The sequence below is a fragment of the Amblyomma maculatum genome, chromosome 7 (assembly GCF_055883805.1).
Source record: "Amblyomma maculatum isolate TAMU_Amacu chromosome 7, ASM5588380v1, whole genome shotgun sequence".
Lineage (NCBI taxonomy): Eukaryota > Metazoa > Arthropoda > Arachnida > Ixodida > Ixodidae > Amblyomma > Amblyomma maculatum.
This window is the reverse complement of record NC_139350.1, coordinates 33,865,876-33,893,160: the sequence shown is the minus strand read 5'-3', so window position 1 is coordinate 33,893,160 and position 27,285 is coordinate 33,865,876.

Sequence of the window (27,285 nt, the reverse complement as noted above, 5' to 3'; positions counted from 1 at the left end):
AACCAGTGTACCTATGCGCCTGCCCCATGACAGCAATAGCGTGCCAGAATCTTTGAAGAACTGTAATAATACCTTAATCCTTGAGAAAGAGATGTAATATCCATAACTTCCCGAAAAGTGCATTTTTTATTTGGAGTTGCTGAAATTCCACTGAACCGGTCAGTGTATCCGCGCACCTGTTCTCGGAAGGCGTCGAAGTTTGTGCAAATAACGCTTTTGCTGTTATGAAAAACATTTCACACTGATTTTTTATTTCTCCTAGAGGACTTATTATGAAAGAAGGATGGGAATATTGGACGATTGTCTTGCACAAAAAAATGCACATATGCAGGGCATATAATCCCAATGAATTACACTTGTTGTTCGCTAAAGGGTAATTATTCTACTAAAAGTAAACCTAGCACGAGGCGCAAAATCTTGAGTGGACTGGTGAGATTTGCAAGTTTGCGAGGATGAGCTAGACGCAGCTGCAACAGGACCGAGTTAATTGATGGGAGACAGGTCTCTACTGTAGAAATGGTTTTATCAGGCCTCTTATATTGATGGCAACAGAATAGTAGTTTCAATCTGGGCTACTCTCATGTAGATAAAGGATTACTGCCAAGGGGGGCTTTGAATTTGTCGCTAGCGCTAAATAGTCTACAGCTGTAGCCTTAGGATCAAATACGGTGATCCGCCTTTTGCTCAATGCATAATTTGTACCCAACCCTCATGCATTGAGTGAGGCAGAAAAATGAACTGCGCTGAACCTGTGCAGTCTGCCTGTATTCGTGGGCACAACAATAATGTTTTGGACAGATCCCGCCATTAGATATCCAGCCGCGATATCGTATAAGTGACGGCTATTTATTGCGGTAGCGTAGATGTCTAATCCGGAAAAAATGTGTTGCTGCTCAGGAAGCTCGGTCGTTGCCCGGTGTGAACTGACTTCCCCAGGCGCAGTATTTCTCTAGTCGGCCGGAGAGGAGTAATGTCCCCAGTCCTGAAGAGGCAAATATACTTTTGGACATATCATCAACTCATCTTTGTAGCAATCTCAAGATGTTTTGCAGGGAATATGCAACCATCAGGTTAATGACTCGTAAATGTCATGTGCGCACTGAGAGGCGCAGGGTTTCAAAAACAGAACCACGACAGAATGGCACACGAAAGGAGCATTGTAAAGGAACGAATAGGAAGTCTTGCAACGTGAGTGGCTCATTGCGGCGAGCGCAAAGTTTTATGCGCGAAGTTTAATAGAAGGTTTATTTAAAATTGCTTATACAAAATTTTGATGTCTGGGTTCCAAGAGCCGCGGAAGGGTGCTTGCACTCCAGACTGGTTGATAACAATCTTTAAGGACCGTGCCTGAGTGAACTGCCAGGCATGTATTGTATAGGATGCTATGGTTTCAATCAGTTGCGTTACTCGTGTTACAAGACTTTTCACTTAAATGCGGAGGTGTTTGAAATTCCCGCCTTAAGTCGTTTAGCCGTGGTCATGATCCTGCCGACCAATCAGAATTTTTCGAAACACCTCTCGTCGACTGGATAACGTCCGCTCTTCCCCTAAAGATATTGCTTTAAAATACTTCCGACGAGGTCTGAGGGATGAAGAAGAAAGTCCCAGGTTCCGACAGCAGACTTTCAAGGCGGCTCGATGCTGGTTGACGGTAGGGCACTCGCACAATGGGTGTTCGAGAGTTTCCCGTAGGGCACCACACAGAACACACACAGCACTGATTGCACCACGGAAGCTATGCATCCCGTCTGCCGTCCACTCACAACCAATGCGGAGTCGGAGAAGGCAAAGTCAGTGCACTCAAAACATGTGCGTAGAGGAGACAGATGCGCGTTTTAGCAGCCACACGTCTGTCCCACAGTGATGCTCGCTGTCCGATCTGTGCGCCAGCTAAACAAACGGCTGCCCTCAGGCTGCTGCTAGCCTTCCTGGAAGCGACTAACTCTGCTGCCTCCTTCTGTAAACTGGCTGGGCGCGTCTCGGCTGCATAACGTCAACGACCCCCTCCCCATAAATGCCTATAGCCCACTCCTCCCTATCCACCGACCATCTTCAACTCATCTCCTCTTACATCCCCCCCCCTCTGCATAGCTCCGTTGCGGTGGTTCCTAGCTGATTCTAGGAGACAATTATTCGGCTGTGCCGCGCATATTTTACACATTCCCTACTACACCCCCCCCCCCCCCCCCCCCTAACACAGAACCTCGTGTTCGACGAGGTCATGCGCCTCTCAACAATTTTCATTGGTTCCATTGGATTACGACAATGTCTCTTGAAAATCTGGTTAGGCTAAGAGATGATTCTTTTTGGTTCAAACGCAAAAAAAAAACGATGCTAAAGTGCACTGGATGCAAATTTATTCATTCAGATAAACCCATAAGAGGTCTGTAATCCTGACAGGACGTCAGGATTACACACACACGGTGACGGATTACAGACACCGGAATACGGTGGAATTAGCCGCATATTGACCAAGTATGCTGAGACATGTGCCCCTTTTATTAGCGCAGCCGTGCAGTTGGATACATTGTCCGCCATACCGTGCACGCCTCTGCGGACCACGCGGCTCCACTTCCTCGTCTTATGCTAGTGAGCTCTGCCTGTTCATTGTCTACGCCCACTTAGGGCGGTTACTTGGTTAGGTATACGTTTTTTCGGAACAGTGAGGAAACTGACTTGAAACTACGTACAATGATTATAAAGACACGATTACATTCGAGGTTTCCGCAGCATTTTCGTGCCTGCCGCAAAATTCGGATCACGTGTCTGTCACAGCATCCTTTCGGTCAAGTCACCAATGTCATGACACTACAGTTTGTAAAAAAAGTGGGGTATGTTATCATATGACGCGCACTATTAACCTTCCCAACGTGTCACACGCTAATATGAGGGATGCCGTAATAGGGGCCTCCTGGTTAATTTAGACCATCAGACAACCCGAGAACTTGGGAGGTTTTAGTTCAGTTTATGAGGCTTACCATCTCGAAGCGACTCTAGCTGCGACGTACGCTTTAGTGGATGACGCCGAATCGTTTCGACCATCAGCGATTCTTTAGCGGTCACTGACGTAGCACTGTACGCGGGCGCATGGCGTTTCGCAGCCATCGAAATTTTGGCGTCACGCCGAGATGAAACTCGGGTCGTCAGTCGCAGTTGTCGAGTATCCAGACCAGTGAGCTACCATGGCGAGTGACCTGAGCATTTTTCAGTGCAAGTTGAGAGCATTTCAGGGTGAAAACCTCTTTTTGCTCATGCGTTGCATGTGGAGAATACGTGGTCAGCGAGTGAACAAAAATACGGTGCGATTTCGTGTCAAAATTGGGACGTTAGCATTCGTTGTGCAGCTTCTTAGGGTGGTGTCATACCAGTTCACTTCTCAATTAGTAAGCACGTGCTAGTCGACTTGGATTGCGACAGTGACTCGAACCAACGAAATATGCACCTCCATTCCTTGACTTTAATTGCAGCTGTAGATGTCCTGCAATACGAGAGACAGATACTGTGGCTTTCCTTAACAAAAGTCAAACAACCCAATTATTTTATCACTTTGAGAAACTTGTGGCCATCTTTCAACTTTTAACCGTCCATCTAAATCATGGCAAACGGAGTAAAGTACTGCTTTTGCGCTTCTTAATTGCCTTAAGTTGGATTACACCCCTGCTAATTTCTTTTTGCCTCACAGGGTCATCACTTAATTTCGTCACATTCTGGTGGTTACATTTCCATCTACAGTGACAAATTAATATAAAGCTCAGTGCTTTGGTGAATCGACGTTTAGTAGTGAAAAAAAGGGCCAGGCTAAAGTTGAAGTGACATTTGAACGCACCAGAATACATTTTAAAAGGAAGCAAAAGCACAAGCAATTATATTTTGGAAAAACAGTTTTGTTAGAAGGAGCCGACAACTGCATTCTGAAACAAAGATTGAAACCAGGCCCTAAATTTATCAAGGAAATATAAACCGAAAACTCCCAGCCCTTTTACACTTAGTATAGGAACAGCCAGTATGTGATTCCTCGGGGATTACTAACCACACCGGAAAGGTTAATAGGAAACTGGGAGTGGGCTGTGGCATCTGGACAGAAGGTGTCCCGGAGCTTCAGGCTGCTTGCGGAAATCCAGGCGCAAACCCAAAAGGGAGTTCTTCAGTTGTAGCGCATTGCAAGCTGGTCGAATCCGGCCATGGTTAGATTCCAGCCGATCGGCGGCAGTGAGTGTGACTATAACGTACGTATTCCTAACAAGTTGAAAACGACGCCTTTAAAACATCGCACAACCATGACCAGACTGCGCCACGTCTGGCATGTAGCTGATACAATGGGAGTGGAGAATGAGGTGTTAGATTCGTGTAGTTATAAGGGCGTGGTTACATTGTTATGCCTAAGAGCAATGCTCAGTAGCCTCTGGAATTAACGGCAGTTTAAATAGCTATAGAGTGACTGGAAGCAGCAAAGGAATACGTCTGCAGTGGCTGAAGACCACAGCACGAAAGAGAAAGAGAAGAATCAGATTAGGATGGAGTGCGTTTGGCAAGGAGCCGCAGGTTATGAATGGCAGTTTATAATTACTGCTCAAGAGAAAAGTAGACAAGAGCTGTATCTTGCCGGTTTTCCACATGGGTCAGTGACATGGAGGCTAACAAAAAGGATCCAACTTAAATTGATGAAATGCACAGAGCTATGGAAGAGGAAATTATAGGTGTAACGTTGGGACTGGAAGCGGTCAAGAGAAAATCTGCATTTAATGACATTCTAGTTCAAAACAAAGAAAAGAAATCGACGTGGGCTGTGCAATACGTAGTGGGAAGGCAAGAAAACTGATGGCCACTAACGGTGAGAGACTGTATTTAAATGGAGGTAAGCTTATCATCTGCGGCAAAAAGTAGGTGGGTGAATGAGGTTATAGAAGTTCACCGCAATTTTATGGACGCAGTTGACGCAGGAAGAGGTTAGCTGGATGGATGTGGAAGATATATATGCCCTGCGCTGATGGCTGGTCAAGCTGACGGTAATGATCAGGAGGGGGCGCAAAATCAGGATAACTATCGGTGATTGAAAAATGGCGTTGGTAAAAGTTTTGAGCTAAAACAGCGATATCTGATGGTTTGCATGCTGTTCAGGCGCCGCGTAAGACTTTGCAGCATCTTCTTTCGGTCCTGCTTGCCTGAAAAAAAAGAGAACTTACATTTTCGTAGTCTTGCAGCATGGGCAGAAACACAGGAGCAATACAGTGCGTATCCAGCGAAGAATAAATACCTCGCATGCTGTCGGGGGCGCCCGTCTCAGTTTTCTCAATACCGAGTTTGACACTCATCAGAGATTGCAACTCAAAAGGAAACACAGCTACATAACGCAGCAAATAATCTGCATGTAAGTTAATTTTGTTCTGAAAAAGAGTGGAAACTGTTCTCAGAAATGCTATTCGAACTGGCGGTTTGCAATGCGCTCACAAACACAACATAAATTCATTGCACAAGAAGCCCATGCGTGCTTTGCATTTTTGCGTTTTATGACTGCTTGTTAGTATACTTCTTGATCTGAATATGCGGCAACGTGAAAAAAAGGAATATACTTTTCGGTGACCCATTACCGCGAAATAGATAGCAAAAAAGATGCGGAATTCAGATAATAAAAATCACAAGACTAGTACTTGAAGTATGCAGCAATATTCTTTGAAAGCTCTCTGCATTGGACTAAGTGTACTAAGTGACTGTGTACAGTGTTCTGTTTTAGCTGTATCCTGCCGGAAGTTTGGTTTTACAAGTGCCGCCTCAACTGCACTATTGCCGCCCCGCATTGTGACCTGCACCTCCCTACATCATTTACAATCGCTTTACTGAAACTTACTAACTGCACTACAGAACACCTTAATATGCAATGTATTTGGGTATCAGTATTTGGCTTATTCTTTGTAAAGCATTGCCGAGAATAAATATTAATAACAATAGTAATACTAAATCAATAATTGAGTTATAATGGCCATTTTTGCTGTTTTATACAGACAACGAGAAGAAGACAAAGGACCTGGCAACCTGGACCTTGCTCGTGATCTTCGCAGACTTAACGGCGTTTTTCGCCAGAGCTTTCAACGCCATGCGGGCAAAGATTTTTAATTGAAGACCCCAAAGGGGCTGTGTTTTTTTTAGTGTATGTGTGTTGGTGTTTTTGTGTGAATGTTCTGAGTGTGCAGAAAGCCTTTTTCCTCTGCTTTCAAAACATGCATTTGGTTTACCAATGCTGCAAAGGAAACTACAGGGGAAAAATTGGCTTTCGACCTCAGCTTGTTCCAGGAAATGCAAAGTTGTTGAAATCCTGTGGCACCTGGAGAAACAGAATCGTCTGAGATGCTTTAAAAAGAGATGAATATTAGCATATTTAGGCATTAAGAGTTGCGTGAATTACATATATAGTTTACTGGGTACACCTCATTGAAAAGTGTATAAACGATAAAATGCATCCTGCGAACTCTTTTATGAAACATGCTTTCCTGCTGCGACTTTTTGGATAATTATATGAGCCGAGTCAGCGGTTCAGCGAGATCAGCGAAGTTATCGATAAAACGCCGGTAGTAACTGCACAAGCCGAGAAATCGGCGAACAGCTTTCTTGACACGTGGAATCGGAAATTCCGCAACAGCGGCAATCTTGTCAGGGTCGGGGTTCACGCCGGCGGCGCTGACGACATGGCCGTGAAATTTAAGCTCTCGGTAGCCAAAGTGGCATTTCTGTGGCTTAAGTTTCAGGTTAGCGGATCGAAGGGCTTCGAGTACTGACCGCAGGCGCTTAAGATGTTGTGCAAATGATTCTGCGAAGACCACCACGTCCTCTAGGTAGGCTAGGCAACACTGCCATTTAAGGCAGGCGAGGACAGTGCATCATCCGCTGAAATGCGGCCGGCGCGGAACACAGGCCGAAAGGTAGAACTTTAAATTCGTAAAGGCCGTCTGGTTTGACGAAGGCCGCCTTCTCACGATCTCGCTCATCGACCTCAATCTGCCAGCAGCCACTTTTTATATCGATGGACGAAAAATACTTTGCACGCCGAAGGCGGTCGAGAGAGTCGTCAATCCGCGGCAAGGGTAGACATCCTTCTTGGTTACGGGGTTCAGTTTGCGGTAATCGACGCAAAAACGTAACGTGCCTTCTTCCTTTTTAACTAGAACGACCGGGGAGGACCACGGGCTATTGGAAGGCTGGATAACCTCATCTTCGAGCATTTCCTTCACTTGTGACTTAATAACTTCGCTCTCGGTCGAAGAGACGCGGTAGGGGTGCTGGCGGATTGGGCGCACATCATCGAACGTCACGATCTGGTGCGATGGGAGTTTGATTCACATTTGACGACGATGTAAAACACTCTCTGAATTCGAGTAACAATGAAAACAGCTGGTCACTCTGGCTGACCGATAGTTCTGAGCTGACATCGAGATTGTCAAGGAATATGGGTGGTGGCATGGTTTCTGTGGACAAGCACTCGGAGACATGAGAGATGCGTTCGGCGAAAGCTACGGAAGTGTCACGAAAAAGGTGCCGATACTCGTGCGAAAATTGGTAACAAGTACTTTGGACTGACCACGGTGAAGATGGATCAAACTACGGGCCACGCAGACTCCTTGTGTCAACAGTAACGAGACGTTAGTTTCGGCTATTGCGTCTCCATAGTGAAGGGCATTGCATTTGGCTTTAACTAAGGTGCTGGTTCGGGGTGGCTAAGTTACAATGTCCTCATAAACTCGAAGCACATTGAGTGGTTGCTTTGCACCGCTGAAGGCCACTGCTTTCTCAGTAGAAAACGAGACCTTAGAATCCCGGAGGCCAATATAATTGCGCCATATTCACGCAGAAAATCTACGCCCAGAATCAGGTCACGCGAACAGCTTTTCAGAACAAGACAGCTTATCACAAATGTTGACTGTTGAATTTGAACTCTGGCCGTGCACATGCCCAGAGGAGTAATCAGATGACAACCCGCAGTGCGAACGTGTGTGCAAGCCCACGGAGTCAAAACCTTCTTGAGAACTGCGGTAAACTGGTTGCTCAAAATAGAATAATCAGCGCCAGTATCCAACAGAGCTGGAACGTGGTGACCATCCAGTACTACGGGTATGTCCAACGAAAGCTGCTAGCAAATGTCAGGCTTCTGCGTCTCAGTGCTTTGCGTCGGTGTACGCGGTCTGCTTCACCTGCAATAACGTCGTCGTTGCAGGTGCGTTGTTGCGGCATTCGTTACACCGGCAATTCTTCGTCGTTTAGGGTGCGTGGTTGCGTCGTTTGTTCCACGGGCATTTCGTCGTCGTTGCGGGTGCGTTGTTTCGTCGTCGGTTCCACCGGCAATTCGTTGTAGTTGCAGGTGCGTCGTGGTGGCGTCGAGGTGGCGTTATGATCGATAACCGCGGACTTGTCCAATGTCGATGTGTAGTCTTTCCGTGTCCGCATCGATGGGGGGTCTCCCGCGCAGCGATGTCCAGCGAGCCTACCCCCGAAGGTCGCTGGTTTCAGTTTTCCCTCCGGGGACTGGGCGATCGGCCCTGCGCTGCCCATGAGGAACTCCTAGCAGATGGCGACGGGCGAGCCCTTGGTGACGGTGATCTAGATTGTCGCAGACGAGACGGAACAACCCGGCGCTGATCATTGACGAAATCTTCAAAGGCTCGAGGCCGTTCGCCGTAGCGAGGCCGCGGAGAATCAGCGGAAAACCCTCCGAGACCCAGTCGACGGTAGGGACAGCGCCGATAGACATGACCCGGTTCGCCGCAGTGAAAGCATAACGGCCGTCGGTCGGGAGTACGCCACTCGTCTGCTTTCCGTGTAGGCGGTCGGGAATCCGTGACGTACTAGATCACGGGGGCTGCTGTTTTCGGCACAGCTACGTTCGCAGGAATCGGGAACGGCGACGAGGGCGGAGAGTATTGCAACACCTGGGAGTATGTCGGGCGGTGACACTCAGGATGCGTAAGAGGAGGAGCATGACGAGGTTCACCGCTTGGAAATGGAGGCCGGAGCGCTTGCTGCACCTCGTCGCGGACAAAGCTCGCAATGGAGGCAGGAGCTGGTTGAGATGTGCCATATATCAGTCGGAGTTCGTCGCGCACAATCGAAAGTATGAGCTCCCGTAGTGCTGATGTGCTCATGCTATGCGATGGGAACTCAGCAGAGACGGAGGCGGCGTGGATGGTGCGATCCTGTGCCGAAGCTCGCTGCTGAATCACTTTTTCTATAGTGGATGTTTCCGCAAGGAATTCTGCGACAGTTGTCGGCGGGCTGCGCACCAGGCCAGCGAAAAGCTGCTCTTTGACGCCACGCATGAGGTAGCGCAGCTTTTTGTCCTCAGACATCGTAAGATCCGCACGCTTGAACAGGCGCGTCATGTCTTCGATATACGCCGCGACGGTTTCGTTGGGCATTTAGATCCAAGATTGTAGAGCGCGTTCGGCCCGTTTGCGGCGATCTGAGCTACCGTAACTTGCCGCAAGATGACGTTTGAACTCACTCCAAGAAGACAGCTGCTCTTCATGGTTCTCGAACCACGTCCGAGCGCCATCCTCGAGGATGAAGTATATATTTCGAAGCCGTGCGGCGTCATCCCAGAGTTTGAATGTAGCTACCCTTTCGTAGTACTGCAACCAGTCGTCGACGTCTTCGTAGGTGTCCCCGTTAAAGGTCTTTGGGACGCGGGGGTTCTGAAACGTCGCGTAGATGGGGGTCGAGCCAGGCATTGCGACGACGTCGTGGTTGCCGGTAGTTATGTCTGATGGGGCAACTCAGGTGGTAGGCCTCGTTGCCTGCGGCTAGTGCGGTGAACAGGCGTTTCCTTGAATATATGACCAGCACTCCTTTTTAGCGTAGGAATACGGGAGGCAGACTTCACCTCCACCAGTTGCATTTTGCTATACATGGCTGAGCATCGCTTTAAGAAAGTTTGAGGAATGGGTATGGTGAAGGTGTTTTCAGCTACTTTTTTCTGTGATTATGAAGTGAGCAAGCTCTTAAAAATTGATGGACATGTTCGACGCCTTGTTTGTCTATTTGTTCTGGTAAAATTACAAAGTATTCATGTAATCAGTATTTATCACCAAGGAATTGCATCAAATACACACGGTAATAGAAATAAGAGGCAAGGTGAAATAAAAGTAGTCAGTAGCGCAACCCACAGGGTTCAAGTGCACAAAAGGGTCCGCAGTTTTGGAATATCACGATGGTAGCGCCATACAGAACCTGAATGAACAGGTATTTACGAAAGGCTGTTATATTTTCACGATGTTTTATACTGCTGGGGACAAAAGTTTCCAGGACACGAGAAAAACAAATTTGGCGTACAAACGTCACATTCTTTGGCAACATCTTGATTTGATATCTGATGTCGAAGCATAAGAGTCCGTCTGGTCTGCGGAGACCAGATGACAGAGCTACTGGCTTCGATTCCTGATTATGCGTCCTGTGAACGTTTTTCATCAGTAGTACGTAGCTCTGTTTGGCAAGAGATATGTGGAAACACCGATTCTCTTGACTGCTGCGGAACCGGTTCCGCTACTGCTACCAACGCGCTGGTACACAAAGAACACAAAGCAGTCCAGCGAACGCCAGTGACTGTTTAGTGGAAAGGCATTCAAGGTTTGGATTATTGGGTTTACAGTTCCAAAGCGGAAGTTTGGAATGACGAAGTAAAAAAAAAAGCTTTATTTCTTTATGAGGAGGACTTTCAGATCGGCTACTTAACCTTATAACTGCGAGAATAGCTTTCCATGTTCCAAAAAAATGTTGCTCTGTGTGCTCAAGCTTCCGAAAAGCATTGCTTGTTCTTTCTCATGTCGTCGGCAGGTGCTTCAGGAGATAATGCCTCACGACAAAGACAAGTTAGTCCAAAACTTCAATGCCTTTCCTGGAAGGTTTGATTTCAGAAGTTCAACGTTCCAAAGAGGCCAACTTTATAGGCAACCTGTAATGAAGTTTGCTGTGGCGACCGCCGCGCCATAACACATATCTTAGCGAGATGAGCAAATACTTCTGAGGCTGCTTTTTAGGGCGTTTTCACGCCACCTGCATGAGCTTACAGGAATCGTATTGCACACTCTGTCGAAGCTTTGCGTGGCGTGTGTCAGATAACTGGGCTACATTCAGAGCGCCTGGGCAAGGACGTCCTCATTCACACGCGTATATATAGTGCTGCTGAACATGATCGGTCATTTATCGCGAACCAAGCCGCTGAAAGCAGCATTTTTGAGTCACGCTGCGTGACAATTGCATCCCTACCTATGCAGTGCAGGTTCCCTATAGGAGATGCCGTAGTGACGGGCTACGGAAATTTCGACCTGGTGCATTTCAACGTGTACGAACATCTGACAGAACACGGACGCCTTGCTTTTCGCTTTCATTGAAAATCAGAAGCCAAGGCCAGGATTCGATCTTCTGTCCTTGGGTGGAGAAGTCGGGGGCCCTAAACACTGCGCCACCGCGGCGGGGTCGTTTATAGGAGAGCAGCGGCTTGCTCGAAATTGTTTAGAGCGCAGCGCCTTTGCGTGAGCTTCTGGGTTTCGCGTCATTATCTCCGTTGTCCCTCGTAACGAGCTCCGAAGCCGGGGCAGCGCGCGCTCCTGCCGCCACTATTCGCCGCTGCGTGTACCCCCCCCCCCCCCCCCCCTTCCTGTATGGAGGCGACGGTGTTCTACGGTTGCCGAAGCGCCGGCTCGGCATCAGCGGATCACGGTGCATACATCCCAATTCGAAGAGTCACGTTGACTCGACTCTCTAGTGGCATCAGCAGCATCTGTCAGTCGCTTTTATTTCTTGGCCGCGCAACACAACTATGAGCCCACACGCTGCCTGCCACGCGACCTCCCGATAACTTAATTGCTTCTCCTTCAATGCCACACCTGTGCGGCGGCAAACAGAGGGCCGGATCGGTCGCGGCAGATCTCGATATGTGCACCGCCCGAGCCGAAACGCCCACTGCCGTTCGCCACTGCGAACCGCCTGCCTAAATATTGTCTGTAATTGTACGTAAGTACATGTCTTTCTCGAATTATTTGCCTCAGTATACGGAAAAGATGAAACAGCTGATGCGCTGCGCCCAAATTTCGAATTAGGAAGTAACGTTATCGCCGGTAATTTTTATACAGGTTGTAATATAGGCGTTGGTTTTCAAAGTGGTCGTTGCTGATTGTGTAACGTTTTCTCGTGAAGAGATCAGCCTCTAATCTGCATGCTGTGTTATTGTAAGCCGATAAAATAGGGCTATGGTACATCCCGTAGGCACACCTTACGCACCCGTATGCAGTTATGCTATGCTTCATTTCAGTTTCAACGTGCTCTGAGATGCAGTGCGCTTAATTGCTGGTTTTGAGAAAAGCTGATGCAGGTAATACATCTGTTAACGTGGAAAAAAGTCTTTAGTAATTTTCATGGAAACATGAAATGCAGCTTCTGATGTGAATGCATAGCAAAGCAGGACCAATTCTTCGGCCAGATGTTGGCCAGGACATTTCTGAGACCTTTCCACCCAAGATAAGCAGTACCGTCTTTGCCAAAAGTAACCAGGCTGCATGTTTTGCTTCTCGTTTATGTTATAAAGACGACATGGATTCCCAGAGGATTGCAACTTGTTGAGAAGTGAGGAGAGGAGCTCGCCTTTACTTTGCATAGATTTACAGCTTCAGAAGTGCTCCGAATTTTCTGCTACCCGACGTAGATGTGGAACACGCAGCCTTGTTACTTTTGGCAAAGACGGTACTTTCAAAATACTGCGCCAGAAGAGTTCTCAAGCTCAGTTGAAATCGCATAACTATTATGGCGAAGCCAGGAGGCCAAGGCACTCCCTCTCATTTTGTGCATCAGAATGTCGTTCCAGCATGAAGGTATTGTTTTTTTCTAGAATTTGCAATATTTGAAATATTTGTAATTTCGGATATATTTCAGACAACTGTCCGCAAGAAAGGTTTAAAATCGAGAAAAACGTTTTCATTTACAATGCATCGCCTTTCAAAGGAAGAAGCATCTATAAATGCCATAAGCAACACGAACGACGACCGTTGGGGGTCCTGCACGCCCAGCAGCGATGAGCACCGTCGTGCAGCCGAACATTTTGACGCAATGATTACACGTACGCTTTTGCCCGGTAGCCTTTTTGATTGATTACCAATTTTACTGATTACCAGTAATCAAACACAGAAAAAAATTCTGAAAAAGTACCAATTGCAAGTAACTGATTGCGTACAACTCTAACAAGGATGAAGGTGGTGATCAGGAGGGGGCACAAAATCACCTGTGCAGATGCGAGCCCGATAAGTATGTCGGTGATTGGAACATGGCGATGAACAAAGGTTTTGAGCTAAAACAGCGATATCTGATTGTTTGCATATCGTCGTGCGTAAACCTTCCAGCGTTTTCTTACTGTCAAGCTTGCCTGCAAATTCAAGAGCTTTTACATTTTTACAGTCTTGCAGCTTAATCAGAAGAACAGGAGCAATACAGCACGTATCCAGCGGGGAATTGATAAATACCTTGCATGCTGTCGGGTGCGCCCGTCTCAGTTTTCTCAATGCCGAGTTTGACACTCATAAAAAAATGCAACCTAAAAGGAAACACACCGTAATAATTTAGTAAATGATTTGCATGCAAGTTAATCTTGTTTTGAAAACTATAAATAAACAGTTCGCATAAACGTGATACGAACTGGCGTTTTGTTTTGCGTTCACAAACACTGCATAAATTAATTGCGCAAGACGCCGCTACATTTTTTGCGTTCATGTGTGCGAACGCCGCCCAAAATTGCAATTGTTGTCGGTAGTAAATCGAATATATTTATATAATTTTTTTTTCGCGAAAGCAGATAATCCTTTACTGAACCGAGAAAGAAGTATAAAGATAACTAGAAATGGTTGTCGAGAAGGCCCATTTCATGCACGGTGGTCTCTCCTCCGATAATCTTCAGTACTACCACAACGTCCCGCCAACACCATTAGTTCAGTTCAGTTCAGTCGTTCAGTCGTGTCCGACTCTTCGTGACCCTATGGACCATGCCAGGTAGCACAGAATGTGGGGCCCCAGTAGGTCCGATGTAGGCAAGTGGGGCTGGGGCAACCATCATAAAACCTGCATCGTCCCCGATGGGGCAAATGTGGGCAAGCCCCATTTGGGCTTGCCCCTGCTCCTCCTGCATGGGTCCCATAGCGGCGTTTCTTGGGCTAATGCAGAGCACATTCCTGCATCCAGACCACAAGGGTCCCTTGCCGGGTATTTGAGGGCAATCCAACCTAAATGTGGGCTTTTTATGGGAAAGCCCTCATAGATCCGAAGTGAGGCCGCCCCCATTAAATCTTTGTGGGACCAACATCGGCCGTAGTGGGGCAAGAAAACGGACATACCCACATGCTGCCCAAATCGGCCCCTTGTAGGTTACTTGAGGGCAGGTGAAATAGGAATAAGGGCTCAATTTGGGCAAGCCTTCGTGAAGCCCAAATGAGGCAGCCTTAGCTAAACCGCTTTAGGTCCCACATAGGCTGTAATGGGGCTGGAAGGCGGGCGTGCCCGCGTGGTACCAAAATCGGTCCTTTGTGGGGCTTTGAAGGCCCGCGCAACAGCAGGTGGGCTCTAGGTTCAAAAACAACGTCCAGCCCAATTGGGGCTGCCCACATAAAACTGCTTTATATCCCACATGGGCCGTAATGGGGCTGGAAGGCGGGAGGGCCCGCATGATACTAAAATTGGTCCCTTGTGGGGAATTTGAAGGCACGTGCAATAGCAAGTGGGCTTTAGGTTCAAAACCAACACCCAGCCCAATTGGGGCTGCCCACACAAAACCGCTGTAGGTCCCACATCGGCCGTAATGGGGCTAGATGGAGTGCGTGCAATTTGCGTAATCATTGTTTCCAACTTTTATTTGCATTAGATGTTGCCCTAAAATACTATTATAGATGATTTGTATAACAGTTGTGGCCATGTTTAGTCGATTAGAAATTTACATGGCTTTAGTTCTCGCGCTCGTGCAAATTGCGCTACGTATACTAAACAAACTGATTGCTAACTGTTGCCTCTTATGTGGTTGCTTTGGACAGCCTGCAACTCGCAGTACAATATTACTGTTCAGAACACACATCTCCATAGCCTGAACAAGATGTACATGAAGTCATTTCGGCTAGATGAAAGATGAATTATTGTAAAATTTAATATTGTGGCTGTTTAGAAAGTGCAGACATTTATAAAGTAATTACTTAATTATGTGCCTAAATATTGATTGGGAAAACTTGGACTAGGGCTTTCCATCAATTTCCTACGTCGGACCCCTATGAGAATAATGTGGGCAAGCCCAAGTGTGGCTAGCGCTATAGAACCCGCATTGGTCCTATGTCATTTTCTGAGGGGCTAACTGAAATAAAAAAAAATGTTCCTCCAAAGCGGCTGCCCAAATCGGTCCAAAGTGGGACCATCGCGGGGAGTTCGCGGGATGTGCCCTTTTAACAATGCCGGAAAAATGTGGGCAGCCCCGCAAGGGCTGCCTGCATCGGCCCCTAGTGGGGCCAATTGGGGCTTTGTCGACAGCCCGCTTCGGGCCTACGTCGGCCCCTCTTGCAGCACCCACATTGAGCCCACCGGGGCTGTCCTGCATTGCCTACATCGGGCCCACCGGGGCCCACCCTTCATAGCCCACTTTGTGCTACCTGGGATATGTCACGCCACGCTTTCCGGTCTTTCACCATCTTCCTAACATCACATAACTTCATCTGCAGTGCCTCGAGGATGCCATCTAACCATCGCGTTCGCTGCCTACCCCTTCTACGGCGACCTTCAACCTTTCCCAACATCAAATCTTTCTCCAGCGACTCCTCTCTTCTCATCAGATGACCAAAGTAGCTGAGCTTTAACTTTAGAATTTGACCCTGCAATGAGCAGTCAGGGTTTATGGTCGACAATATCGACTGATTTGATCTTCTGGCAGTCCAAGGAACTCTCAAGAGTCTTCGCCAGCACCACAATTCAAATGCGTCAATTCTTCGGCGGTCAGCCTTTTTCACAGTCCAACTCTCGCATCCATACATCACAACTGGAAAGACCATAGCACGAGTTATACGGATCTTGGTTGGCAGACTAATATATCTGCTCTATACTAGGCGGTCAAGGCTAACCATTGCCCTCTTTCCCAGAAGCAGGCGTCTCCTAATTTCATGGCTGCAGTCTTCTTCCGAGGTGATCTTGGAGCCCAAGAAGAGAAAATCTGTCACAGCTTCCACTTCTTGTCCATTGATGCTCCAGGGCTTGATAGGGCAAGACGCCATGATCTTTGTCTTCCTAATGTTCAGTTTAAGCCCAAACTCTTCTTGTACGCGCATCAGAAGTCTCTTGAGTTCCACTTCACTTTCTGCCATTAAAGTGGTATCATCCGCATATCTAAGGTTGTTGATACGTTTTCCAGCAATCTTCACTCCAGCTGAAGACTCGTCCAGACCGGCCTTCCTCATGATGCACTCTGCATATAGGTTAAATAGGCAGGGCGACAGTATGCAGCCTTGCCTCACTCCTTTCTCGATCGGAAACAAATCAGTAAGACCATGCCCAGTTCTGACTGTGGCCTCTTGCCCTTCATACAGGTTCCTGAGGAGACAGATGAGGTGAATTGGAACTCCCATCTCTTACACCAACACCATTAATCTGGTTCAAATAAAATTTCAAAATGACATGTTGACTGTGCTAAAATAATCGCAACGTGAACTAAAAACATTCACATCGTACAGCGCGCCGTCATGGACCCCGCCACTCCAGCTCAGCCGTATCCACGACATCAGTACTCGAGCCGTCATTCTCCAGTGTGGCTCTCAAAGCTTACGTAATCGCACGAAGTTTTAGAGCGCAGCTCTTTGGCGCCCGTTCCTGCGATTTGCGTCGTCGTCGCCGTCGTGCCTCGTAACCAGCTACGTCCCTCTCAGACCCCCAGCTCAGGCCCCCTATTTCCCGCGTGATCTCAGATTGCTGCACGCGCTCCTGCCACCACCATTCGCCGCTGCGTCTACTCCCCCCCTCCTCCTCCTCTTCCTGCGTGGCGGCGAAGGTGTCCTCCGCTGGACGAAGCGTCGACCCACCATCAGCGGATTACGGTGGGTGCATGCCAAGCCGAAACGCAGAGCCGCGTTGTCTTGACTCGCTAGCGACGTCAGCGGTATCAGTCAGTCGGCGCTGTCTCTTCGCCCCACAACGATCCTATGGGCCCACACGCTGCTTCCCGCAACTTCCTGACAACGTAATCCTCACTTTATTTCTCCAACCACAAAGCTTCCTTCATGACAGTCAAGAACTGTTAGTAGAGTGTTTTTTCAATGAATATATGTGAAAAATTAAAAAAGTTGTCTGTGATTGTAAATTCATGTCTTGCTCGAAATCTTTGCCTCAATCTATAGAAAAGGTGAAACAGCTGATGAGCTTTGCTCAAATGTTGCATTAGGAAATAACGTAATCATCGGCAAATGTTTCGATCAGGAAGTCTTCAAAAAGGAAAGTCGTCCTCGCGAAGGCGTGTGCGTTTGAGAGACCACCTGGCAGGTGGTGTTTTTTTTTCTTCTGTTGTAAGGTACCTGTGGATTTTCTGTTTCATACGACAATGCACCGGAGAGGCGACGTTACATGCAACGACCTGAGAACGTCAAGAGAGATAGAGCAGCGGTCCAACAGCCAGGTCTCGCGACTAGGAACAAACCTCCTCTTCCTCTTCTCCAGATTCTTGAGCAGGGTTCGTGCTAGTGAGACTACTACAATCACCCTTCGACGAAGGATGAGGCATCCTGGCAGCTCAAGGAGAACAGTTAACGTTGGGGCCATAATAAGCCTTCAAACGATTGACGTGGATAATTTCGCGGCCACGGCGACGCAGATCCGACGAGGTGGCGACTGGTTCGATGATGTAATTGGCGCGTGAAGTCTGCTAAATGATGTGGTGGGGACCATTATACTGGAACAGAAGTTTCGTGGACAGGCCGGAGGGGGGGGGGGGAAGATGCGACCCAGAGCCAAACTTGGGAGTCTGGTTGGTAGGAAGGAGCTTATAATGGAGCCTTCGAGGCTCACTTGCTGCCGTCTTTCTGTCTCTGTGGTCAATGCACGTCACAACTGGCTTCATTCTTCGGCATACTTGACAGCCTGAAAAGTGACCTCTATTCTGACAAGTCCAGGTGGTAGGGGAGACTCGTGTCCATAGTGCAAGTAGGGACGTCCCATCCGTAGAAAAGAAAGAAGGGGGGAACGCCATGGTAGGTTCAGTAGAGGTATTGTAGAGGTAGGTCGCAAATTGAAGATTTTGTCCCAAATTAAATGGTGGTGGTCCACATGCATTGCGAGCCTATCATGCAGGGTGCGATAAAAGCGTTCAACTAATCCGTTCATCTAAGGTTTGGTTTGTGGGGTTTAACGTCTCAAAGCGACTCAGGCTATGAGAGACGCCGTAGTGGAGGACTACGGAAATATCGACCAACTGGGGTTTTTTAACGTGCAGTGACATCGCACAGCACGCGGGCACCTTGCTTTTCACCTACATCGAAAAGCGGCCTACGAGGCCGGGATTCGAACCCGCGTCCTTGGGAACAGTAGTCGAGCGCCGTAACCACTGCGCAACCCCGGCGGGGCCGTTCGTCTAAGGGTGGTAAGGCGAATTTGTACAATGAATACTGGACACTCCTTAAAACTGCTTCGATGACGTCGGAAAGGAAGACACGGCTACGGCTATTCAGCAGTTCTTTAGGAGCTCCATGCGGAAAGGTGAGGTGACGGGGAGTGAACGGCGCAACATCACCAGCACAGGCGGATGATAACGCTGAAGTTTGGGCAAGTGAGCGAGTCGATGGCTGCAATGACATGACGATGCCCCGCAGGAGTCGTCGGAAGGGGATAGTAAACATCGATCCCAACGCGGTTAAATGGGCGAGAAGGGCTCGGGAGTGGTTGCAGAGTCGGTGTCGTAAGGCAAGGCGGTGTCTTCCGACAATGACAGGCTGGGCAACTAATACCGGAGACGCAACCGGGCGTATGTTTTCAATACTCTAGCATCAGCGCACTGCGAGTTGTGAAAATCGGCGCATACGTCTGAACGCATGTGCCGACAAATAGTGAGAAGCCATTTCCGCCCCTCAGACAGGTAGTTGCGACAGTAGAGCCGGCCATTAACGGATTGCAAAACGTATCTAATAAGACGCGAGGCTGTCCAATGACACAAACTACAAACTGGCAGCTTCCGACACCCCCTCTTATACAGAAGGTTCTTTCCGGAGCAGATAGCCCCCATGTGTAAACACTGCTCAACTTCAGTTACTCTCATACACATGGCGTGGACTTGTGCACATTACAATTAAATCAGACAACTAAAACACCCCAGAGACGTGGGAGTCTCTCCTGCGTACTTCCGAGCCAGCAGACCAGCGCTACGACATTCTAGACCCCTTAGAATGTCGCAGCTAGGTGGAGGCTGCGACATTCTAAGGGGTCTCCGCCGATCTCCTCTAAGCCAGCGCAACCGGTCCTTTGACTGGTCCCCTGTTCATGGCCGCAATAAGAGTTCACCAGCACCACCTTGCCGTTGCAGAGCTCTATAAGCAGAATGGCAGGAACGAGAACGGAAAGCGATGAGAGCTGCAATCCAATCGTCTCATCGTTGTTCAGAAAGCTTAGCGGAGATGTGAAGGGAAAAATCGAAAGCTGCGATGGTGTTCCAGGCGCCTCACTCTCAATACGCGAACGGGAAAGGGTGCCAGCATCAGAATTCTTGATGCCAGAGCAGTAAATGACACGAACGTCGTGCTCCTGCAGACTGAGTGCCGAATGAGCAACGTTCTTTAAAGATGCACGGGCTCTTCAAATATAATATTCAGCATAGATCATGGTGGTCCGTCATGATGTAAAATGGACGACCATATACGTAGGGCCACAAGTTTTCCAAATGGCCAGATGAGGACCAGACGTTCTTTTTCGGTGACTGAATAGTTTTACTCGGCCTCAGTGCGCGACTTGTTTAAGCACCACGTATTCGACGCAGTCTGGTTTCTGCTGGGCGAGTACAGCCCCAGGACCGACTCCACTGGTGTCAACGTGAATTTCGGTCGGAGCGGCAGGATCAAAATTACTTAGAAAGGGGGGGGGGCGGCTGACATGAAAAGGCGGCATAGTGTAGTGTTGGCTTTTTCGCATGCTGGCGTCCACGACAAGATAGCGTAGATAGTATCGATGAGTGTAGTTAGAGTGGCGATGATTAACACAGAGTAGCGAATAAAGTGCCGGAAATACGAGCATTAAGCCCCAATCTACACTCAACCTGGTTCCACATAAAGTTCCAATTAGTAAGCGGAACTTCTTTTTTAAAAGTTCCGCTTATATATGTGGGACAGTGTTCCAGATAAAAGTGGAGTGTATATGTGGAACAATGTTTCCGTTAAAATTATGAGTTTTATGTGGAACATACATGTAAATGGAACACCGTTCCACGTATTCTGTACGGTGTTGTTTTAACCTCTGATGGCTTCTCTTGGAAGAAGGCAGCAGAGCAGGAAACAACCAGGACTTCAACTCTGGGTGGAAAACTTCGCACCGGACTAGGTACTCTAAGTGTATTCAGGGGGTTGTTTATCAGATTCCCTTGCATTGTGGAAAGAAACATATTGGACAGACAAGATGTCTCAATGACAGGATTTGAGAGCACGCTATGTCAGTATCGGACGAGTCTGGCCCTAATCTGGCGGTGCACTGCAAAGACTGCGTTGTTTGTAGAGAGCAAAAATGTCCGGCTGACCTTCACAATGTAAGGTTATGAAAAAGATGAAGGATAAGTTAGCAAGGAAAATTTATGAAGCATATGCAATCTGTGACTTGGGAGACCAATGTGACAGTATGCCTTCAGTGGTTTTGTTGAAGAAGGAATTAGAATTTCTGCGCAAACTGGCAGGATGTTAAAGACAATGAAGTTGGCTGCAGACGTGAAGGGAAGGGAGAAGATGTGCGGTTTCTTGTCAATATAGTCAGTGCAGCGTTGTCTTTGTGTTTGTGTGTGCTTCTTATGATTTGTGTTGTTATCTGCTCTGCTGCCTTCTCCCAAGAGATGTGTGACCAACTAGCTCAACGTTCGACTCTATTATTGTTCCTCTGATGGCTTCTCTCCTCGGCATCGCTGTCCGACAGGGGTGCCCAATTTGCTTGGCGGTTGAGCTATTCGATGGCTTCACTGCTCGAAGTGACTGCCCAGCAGGAGTGCCCAACTGCTTGGCTGTTTTTCTCGACTTCTGCTCAACATCACTGCCTAACAGGGGAGCAAAACGAGCTTGGCAGTTGAATGCAATCACATTGCAGTTTTTTCGTGTGCTGGGGACGCTGATATTGATTCCGTTTCAGGCAGAAGTTAACTGCATTACATGAGCTCTTGTACATGTGAGACAAACGTTTCCACCATCGATGCTACTTGTTTACTGAGAAGTATAGTGTTCAGTGCTTACGTGACCCCACGTCTGCTCAGAATTGACGTATGTTAGCTGCTGCTGAAGTACTTTCAATCACAGGAAACAAACGTGCAGGGGTTTAATGAATAGCCGAATGAAATGAATAAAAATAAATTTTTCAGATAAAAAGATCAGCAGAATCCAGTACACAGTATCAAAGAAAAGTGAACAATGGTTTAAAGTGAGCCCCAGTTCGCAAGCGAACGTTCGGGCATTACTTCTCTTCATCTTTACATGGCAACTATCACTGGCAGGTTTATGTAGGTTTTGCCGCAAAAATAATAAACGTGGTTGAGGGCAGACAAGCATTGCGAAAACGAAAGAATGTTTTCTTGATGATTTTTCAGTACTGAGAACTCATTGTTTAATGACTTGCAAAATAAAATAAAGAGGCAACAGCAGGAGAAAAAAGTGCAAGGCTAAGCGTACTCTTGATGTACAGGCACTCATAAAAGCTTTCCTTTCAGAACAGAAAAATTAGAACAAGAATAAATCGTCGCAAATCTACGCGTACAGCAAGGACCTGAATGGTGTTTTGATCGCTTCCTTGTGTGACCGTTAAAATCCATCTCTCAATGTCGGGAAGCGCTTTTAAATATAGGCAATAAATTTGGCTGTTCATTGTTTTAAAATTCCGAAAGCATTGTACATTTCTTTGCTGCTGTTGCCATTTTATTTTATTTTGTAGGTAATCAGAATCTTCACCCTGCTTAAGGTCAAGTAATAGTGGAAACAAGTTCTTGAGAATGTCTGCGGTCAACCTAATATGCTTTTTATAGCTTTGCATTCTACCTTGAAAAACCAAAGCGTACAATTATTATTAATCACAACCATTATGTGTAGTGAGGCGCTCAAAATTGAAATAATGAAAGCTACACAAATGGTGCCCTTTATAGAAAGCTATGCGGACGCAAACATATTTGTCATATGACTACAATTGCTTACATGTGAATCATAACATATATGAGTAGATAGTTGAACGAAGTCAACCATAAATGTTTCTGACCTCCGCGAATTACAAGAACAAAGACAAAGAGGTGACACCAGGAATAAACCTTGAAATGGGGTTTGCACTGTAATGTGTGCATAGGTTTATTGAATAAAATATTCTTGATCGTTTGATTACATTATTTATTTCTGCTAAGCGATAAAGCGATATTTAAGGTGTTTCGTGATTTCAAGAAATGAGATGCGATATAATTGAAAAGGCACAAGGCAGTGAGATAGTGGCTTAGCCACGAGAGGAAGTAACACTGCAGGAATAACATGAGTAAACATAAAAATTAAGGAAACAATAGGGATATCATGTAGTGGTTGGCTTGCTAGTTCATTAGCAGAAGTAGACCGTGCAATAGTATCAGGGACAAAAGCGGAGATGCAAACAAAGTGCCTCTGTGTGCGTTCTTATTTCTTGTTCTAGTCACTAATCCGCTGTATACTGTCGAACCAGCAGGCAGCGTGAAGTCTTTAAAGTAGTTGTTCTTAAAACAATTTGAGTAAGAATACAAAGGTGTGTGCGACACAGAAGTTGATCACAAGGTATATCAAGTATAAATTAATTACTTGGCCATTTGCAGAGATTTTTCACCACAGGCGATTTACTCAGGCATTTCACATGGACATTAAAGGTTCCCATACTGCACAGCAAAAACCGGGCTTGCAAAGTAATCTGTACACCGAGTTGTTTATGTTAACAGAAAAAGTGTACTGCAGGAACTGTTCACATAGGTTTGCTGTTTATGTTCATTTTGTGGCCGATAAAGCAATCAGTACCTTACAAACAGCATATCAAAGTTTGTAGACATTGAATAAATAAAACATTTACCTTAGCAACAAAACTTCGTTGCTAGCTTTCGCAATAGTACCTCAGTGACACATGAACATTTCGTAATCCGCGCTCACTTTCCACCTGGAGTAGTTCCAGCTTCTGCGCTACAGCGCAACAGATTTCAGCTGTAAAGTAATGAGACATACCTAAGTTGTCTGCCTTTCACAGAGTATGGGTGAAAGCAATCCTAAAGACAGGATTGCCTTGTATTTCCCCTCATGTAATACCCCTATCTGGGCATTTGAAGTTTACGAAATAAAGAATTTTGGTATACCAGGCCAAGGATGAATGCGTGGTCAAACATAAGTACAAAGCATGTTCAATGCTAGTTTCAGCTGCTAAGCGAAAAGTATGTTTCTCACACATAACTGAGTCCTTCCTCTGTCACAGAACTACACGGTCCAGGTGAAGCTCCATCATCTGCGTTTGTTCCCTTCAGCAAAAAAATAATAATGTTTGTGTTCTATTCTAGTTATAATTACAAATAATATGCACGCCATTTACCAGCATTATTTGTGACAACTAAGTGCTGCTTTATATATTATGCAAGTCAGTATATTTGTATTTACTGTCTCTCGTACATCGGGCAGATATTGAGTTCATATTTATGCATTGCACTTCTATACAAAAACGTGCTTGGCTGAATTTAAGAAAGTAGAATCAATGAAATATTAGCGGGTGAAGATTGGTATTTATATATTACATCCTCTAGTAAGGCTCTGTACAGCCACTTGAAAGGTTACACAATGCAAAGTAATATTCGTGACGTTTTCCTATGTATGCATTGATTTGTGTGTTTTGCTTTTGAAACCTTCAATAGCCTTATTCAAATTTATACATTTGTGGCGAGATGGAACACAACTCTTCTGGGGCAAAGGTAGCTTTCAGGTGGAAGTCTTAAAGCTGCAGCTTTTGTTCCTTTTCCATAAGCTTGGCTTCCAATATGTCAACTGTAGTCTGAAAACGAAGTTTTGGCTCAAAAGCAAGCTGAAATCATACAATTATCATGGACAGTATGGACTAATTTTTGTAGCCTTGCTTCTGTACCAGAAAATGTTTGCATTACTCTCAGCAAGACCACACATCTCGCTGCTATCACCTATTCGCCATGTTTTGAAAAAGTCGCCATTTAGCAAACAAAATTTGATACTGCCTTTCTGAGCCCATGCAAACACAAGCAATATTTTGTATTGAAATATATTATTGGCAAAGCTCATTTCACTGTTCTCCACCATTCCTCACATATTAATTTTCTGTCGATTTCCTGTAGGATACGACTGCCTTTATTGCATGCTTTGGCACAGTTAACCTACATCATTTTCATGCCAATAGTCATTTTCATACCAAGCGGCCTCTCCGCTACCCACTTATATCTTCTGCCACAGTTGAACAATCCATTCTTTGAAGAATGATGTTAAAATGACGGACTGTAATAAGATATAAAACATAGCTGTGAAAAATGTACACAACTAAAACCACATGCACAAAAATAATATCACTTATCGGCTGATATCAGGAGCAACAAAGGAGATATATCATGCTGAGATGAGTTGTACTTGAGTGGTATATAACTAATTCAAAAATAGATTGGGATACCAATAGGGTACAGCTTTAATCTTGCTGACCGAGTACTAAATTAATCAGAGTAAAATGGGCCTATTAGTGCACGTAATATGTCTGCACAATTTGGTGTTCTTTTGTCTTATAAGGATTAACACAGCAACGCGACACAGGTTGTCATGGATTGTTTTGTGGTCATCTAGGGAAACTGACTTCGCGCACACATTAGAAACACAATTCTTGCCTCCGAAAAGCAGCCGCCGCGACCAGAATAGAACCTGCGTGCTTGCGTTCAGCAGCCTTTATAGTTCTTTGCTTAAAGCAGAGACTGCGCTTCATATAGGCTGCCTTTTTCGAAAAAGTTTGCAACAACGAGCTAAAAAAAAAAAGACGGCTAGCATGCAATCCACAGCATATCATGAATGTGTGCGAAGCGGTTTGGTTTGCATGAGGTAGGGAAACGATACTACCTGTTTGTGACGAGCCGTCGCGATTTCAAGCAAAGCGCAACGTAGTCAAGCGGTCAGCACTTACCTAGGCACTAGGCTGTCTTCAGGGTATAGTGGCGGGGCCCGAACCTTGCGTGTTCTTGATTCGCATCTAACTAAAATCAATTACCCGCGGCCTTTTGGACTCTATAAACAAGGTGTCGCAGTCGCCATTTTAACGGAGCTTCGAAATAAATGAGCTTTCGTCTGGTTTAGGTGCGACAAGAAAAGAAGAGCACTGAGGATCGCAACAAAGCGAAGTCGTATGGCTAATAAGGCGCTCTGATTCGTAGACATCGGAAAACGTGCTTATGGCATATCGTGATGAAGCGCTTAACGCCGGTTTCGTTGTCCCATGTGTAAACGGGTAGCCGTGTGCCCTGCAGACTCCTACGTCACCTGAACGTTTTGAGCTTCCAGTTTCGTTCGCTATCTTGCAATCTTCGGCAAGGCTCGGACTCGGCTTCACGGAATAAAGCGGACGGTCACGTCTGCCTGATAGTGGAAGGTATACTACATGTTTAGTGCGCTTAGGGAGAATGAACTTTCTGTGGCGAGCGCCATGTCGAGCTTTTTCTAAGAGGACGCTCAGTCACATACGATGGGTAAGGCTACTGGCGCATGCTTGTAGCGTGATCCACATGGTTGCAGAAACTTGTTCGCCAGCGTTCGTTTTCGCAACGTTGAGAGCAAGAACTTGCGGTATAGAGAACTTGCATGTTCTGGCCGGTGGTTTTGCGCCAATCAAGTTTAGTTGGTTTGGCTTATGAGGGTTAGCAATAAAGCAACTTGGCCAGTAAAATGGAGGGATCCATTTCCACTCACGCACGCGGCAGCCTGATTTAGCTTTCATCGATGCGGACAAAGACCGCCACCGCTTCGAATGGGATATTGAGGGCGTCGTACACAATTCACGGAGTGCCTCAACTAGTGTACCAATTAATGTTCGAACCAAACCATGCCAGCCGCATTTGCATATAAAGGCGAAACGTAACGGGCGCCGGTGTGCTGTACCGTTGCCTCCGCGGTTAGCTCCGGCAGCGCGCTCGGAGCTCATCACAGATGACACGGCTCTACAGTGTCCGCGCGCATGTATACCGACACCAGGCGGTGAAATGAAGGGTGCCGTTGCAAGCTACAGGCCTTCATTATTTCAATTCTTGAGTATAACAGCATATCTATGCAGAATTTTTCCGCGGAACGTGTCATCAAAGAGTCTTTGCCCGCGCCCTCCAAAATCGGCCATCTGGACACACGAAATATGACCTCATCTCAATTTAACCAAAAATGGTGTCCAACCTAAATTTAATATCGGCAGTTCAATTATGCCCTCCAAATGTAGGTGGTCAACCCCAAAATCTTGGCCATCTGGACACCCGAAATTTTACCTCATGAAAATGTGACGAACTCAAGCTCAGGACAAGTTCACTTTCACTCTATGGCCAAAAAGAAAAGAGATATTAAAACAAGAAACCACAGCGCAATGAAGGTTTGTAAGCAAAAAGGAGTGCGGAAAATGCAGTTACGAGGTACATTTTTCTGTTTACGTCTTGAAAAGTGCGGGTTTGAAAATTGAGTAATATGCAAGTAAAGAAAATCGATTTAGGCTGATTAGAAATACAGAGTACGCTTTTAGAAGATGTAAGAGGTTCATATTTTAATACATTCGGCAAAGGGTATCGTACCATCTGGAGATCATATTGGTTCGTGTGTATGGTACCTACCACGGTGTTGTTTTTCCAGTGTTATCAGCGATGAGATGGAATTTCACATCTGCAATTTTCTTGAGTTAAGGGCCGCTTTATTTTTCATCGCTGTCTGATAAATTGATGCATGAGCTCAATTACATAGACTAGCAACTGGGACTGAGGTCAGCTTCACAAATATTGTCCTCCTGCGTGCGTCACAATTAGCATGTAAAGGTACGCACACGGCTATTTTGTGTAATGTGTATTGG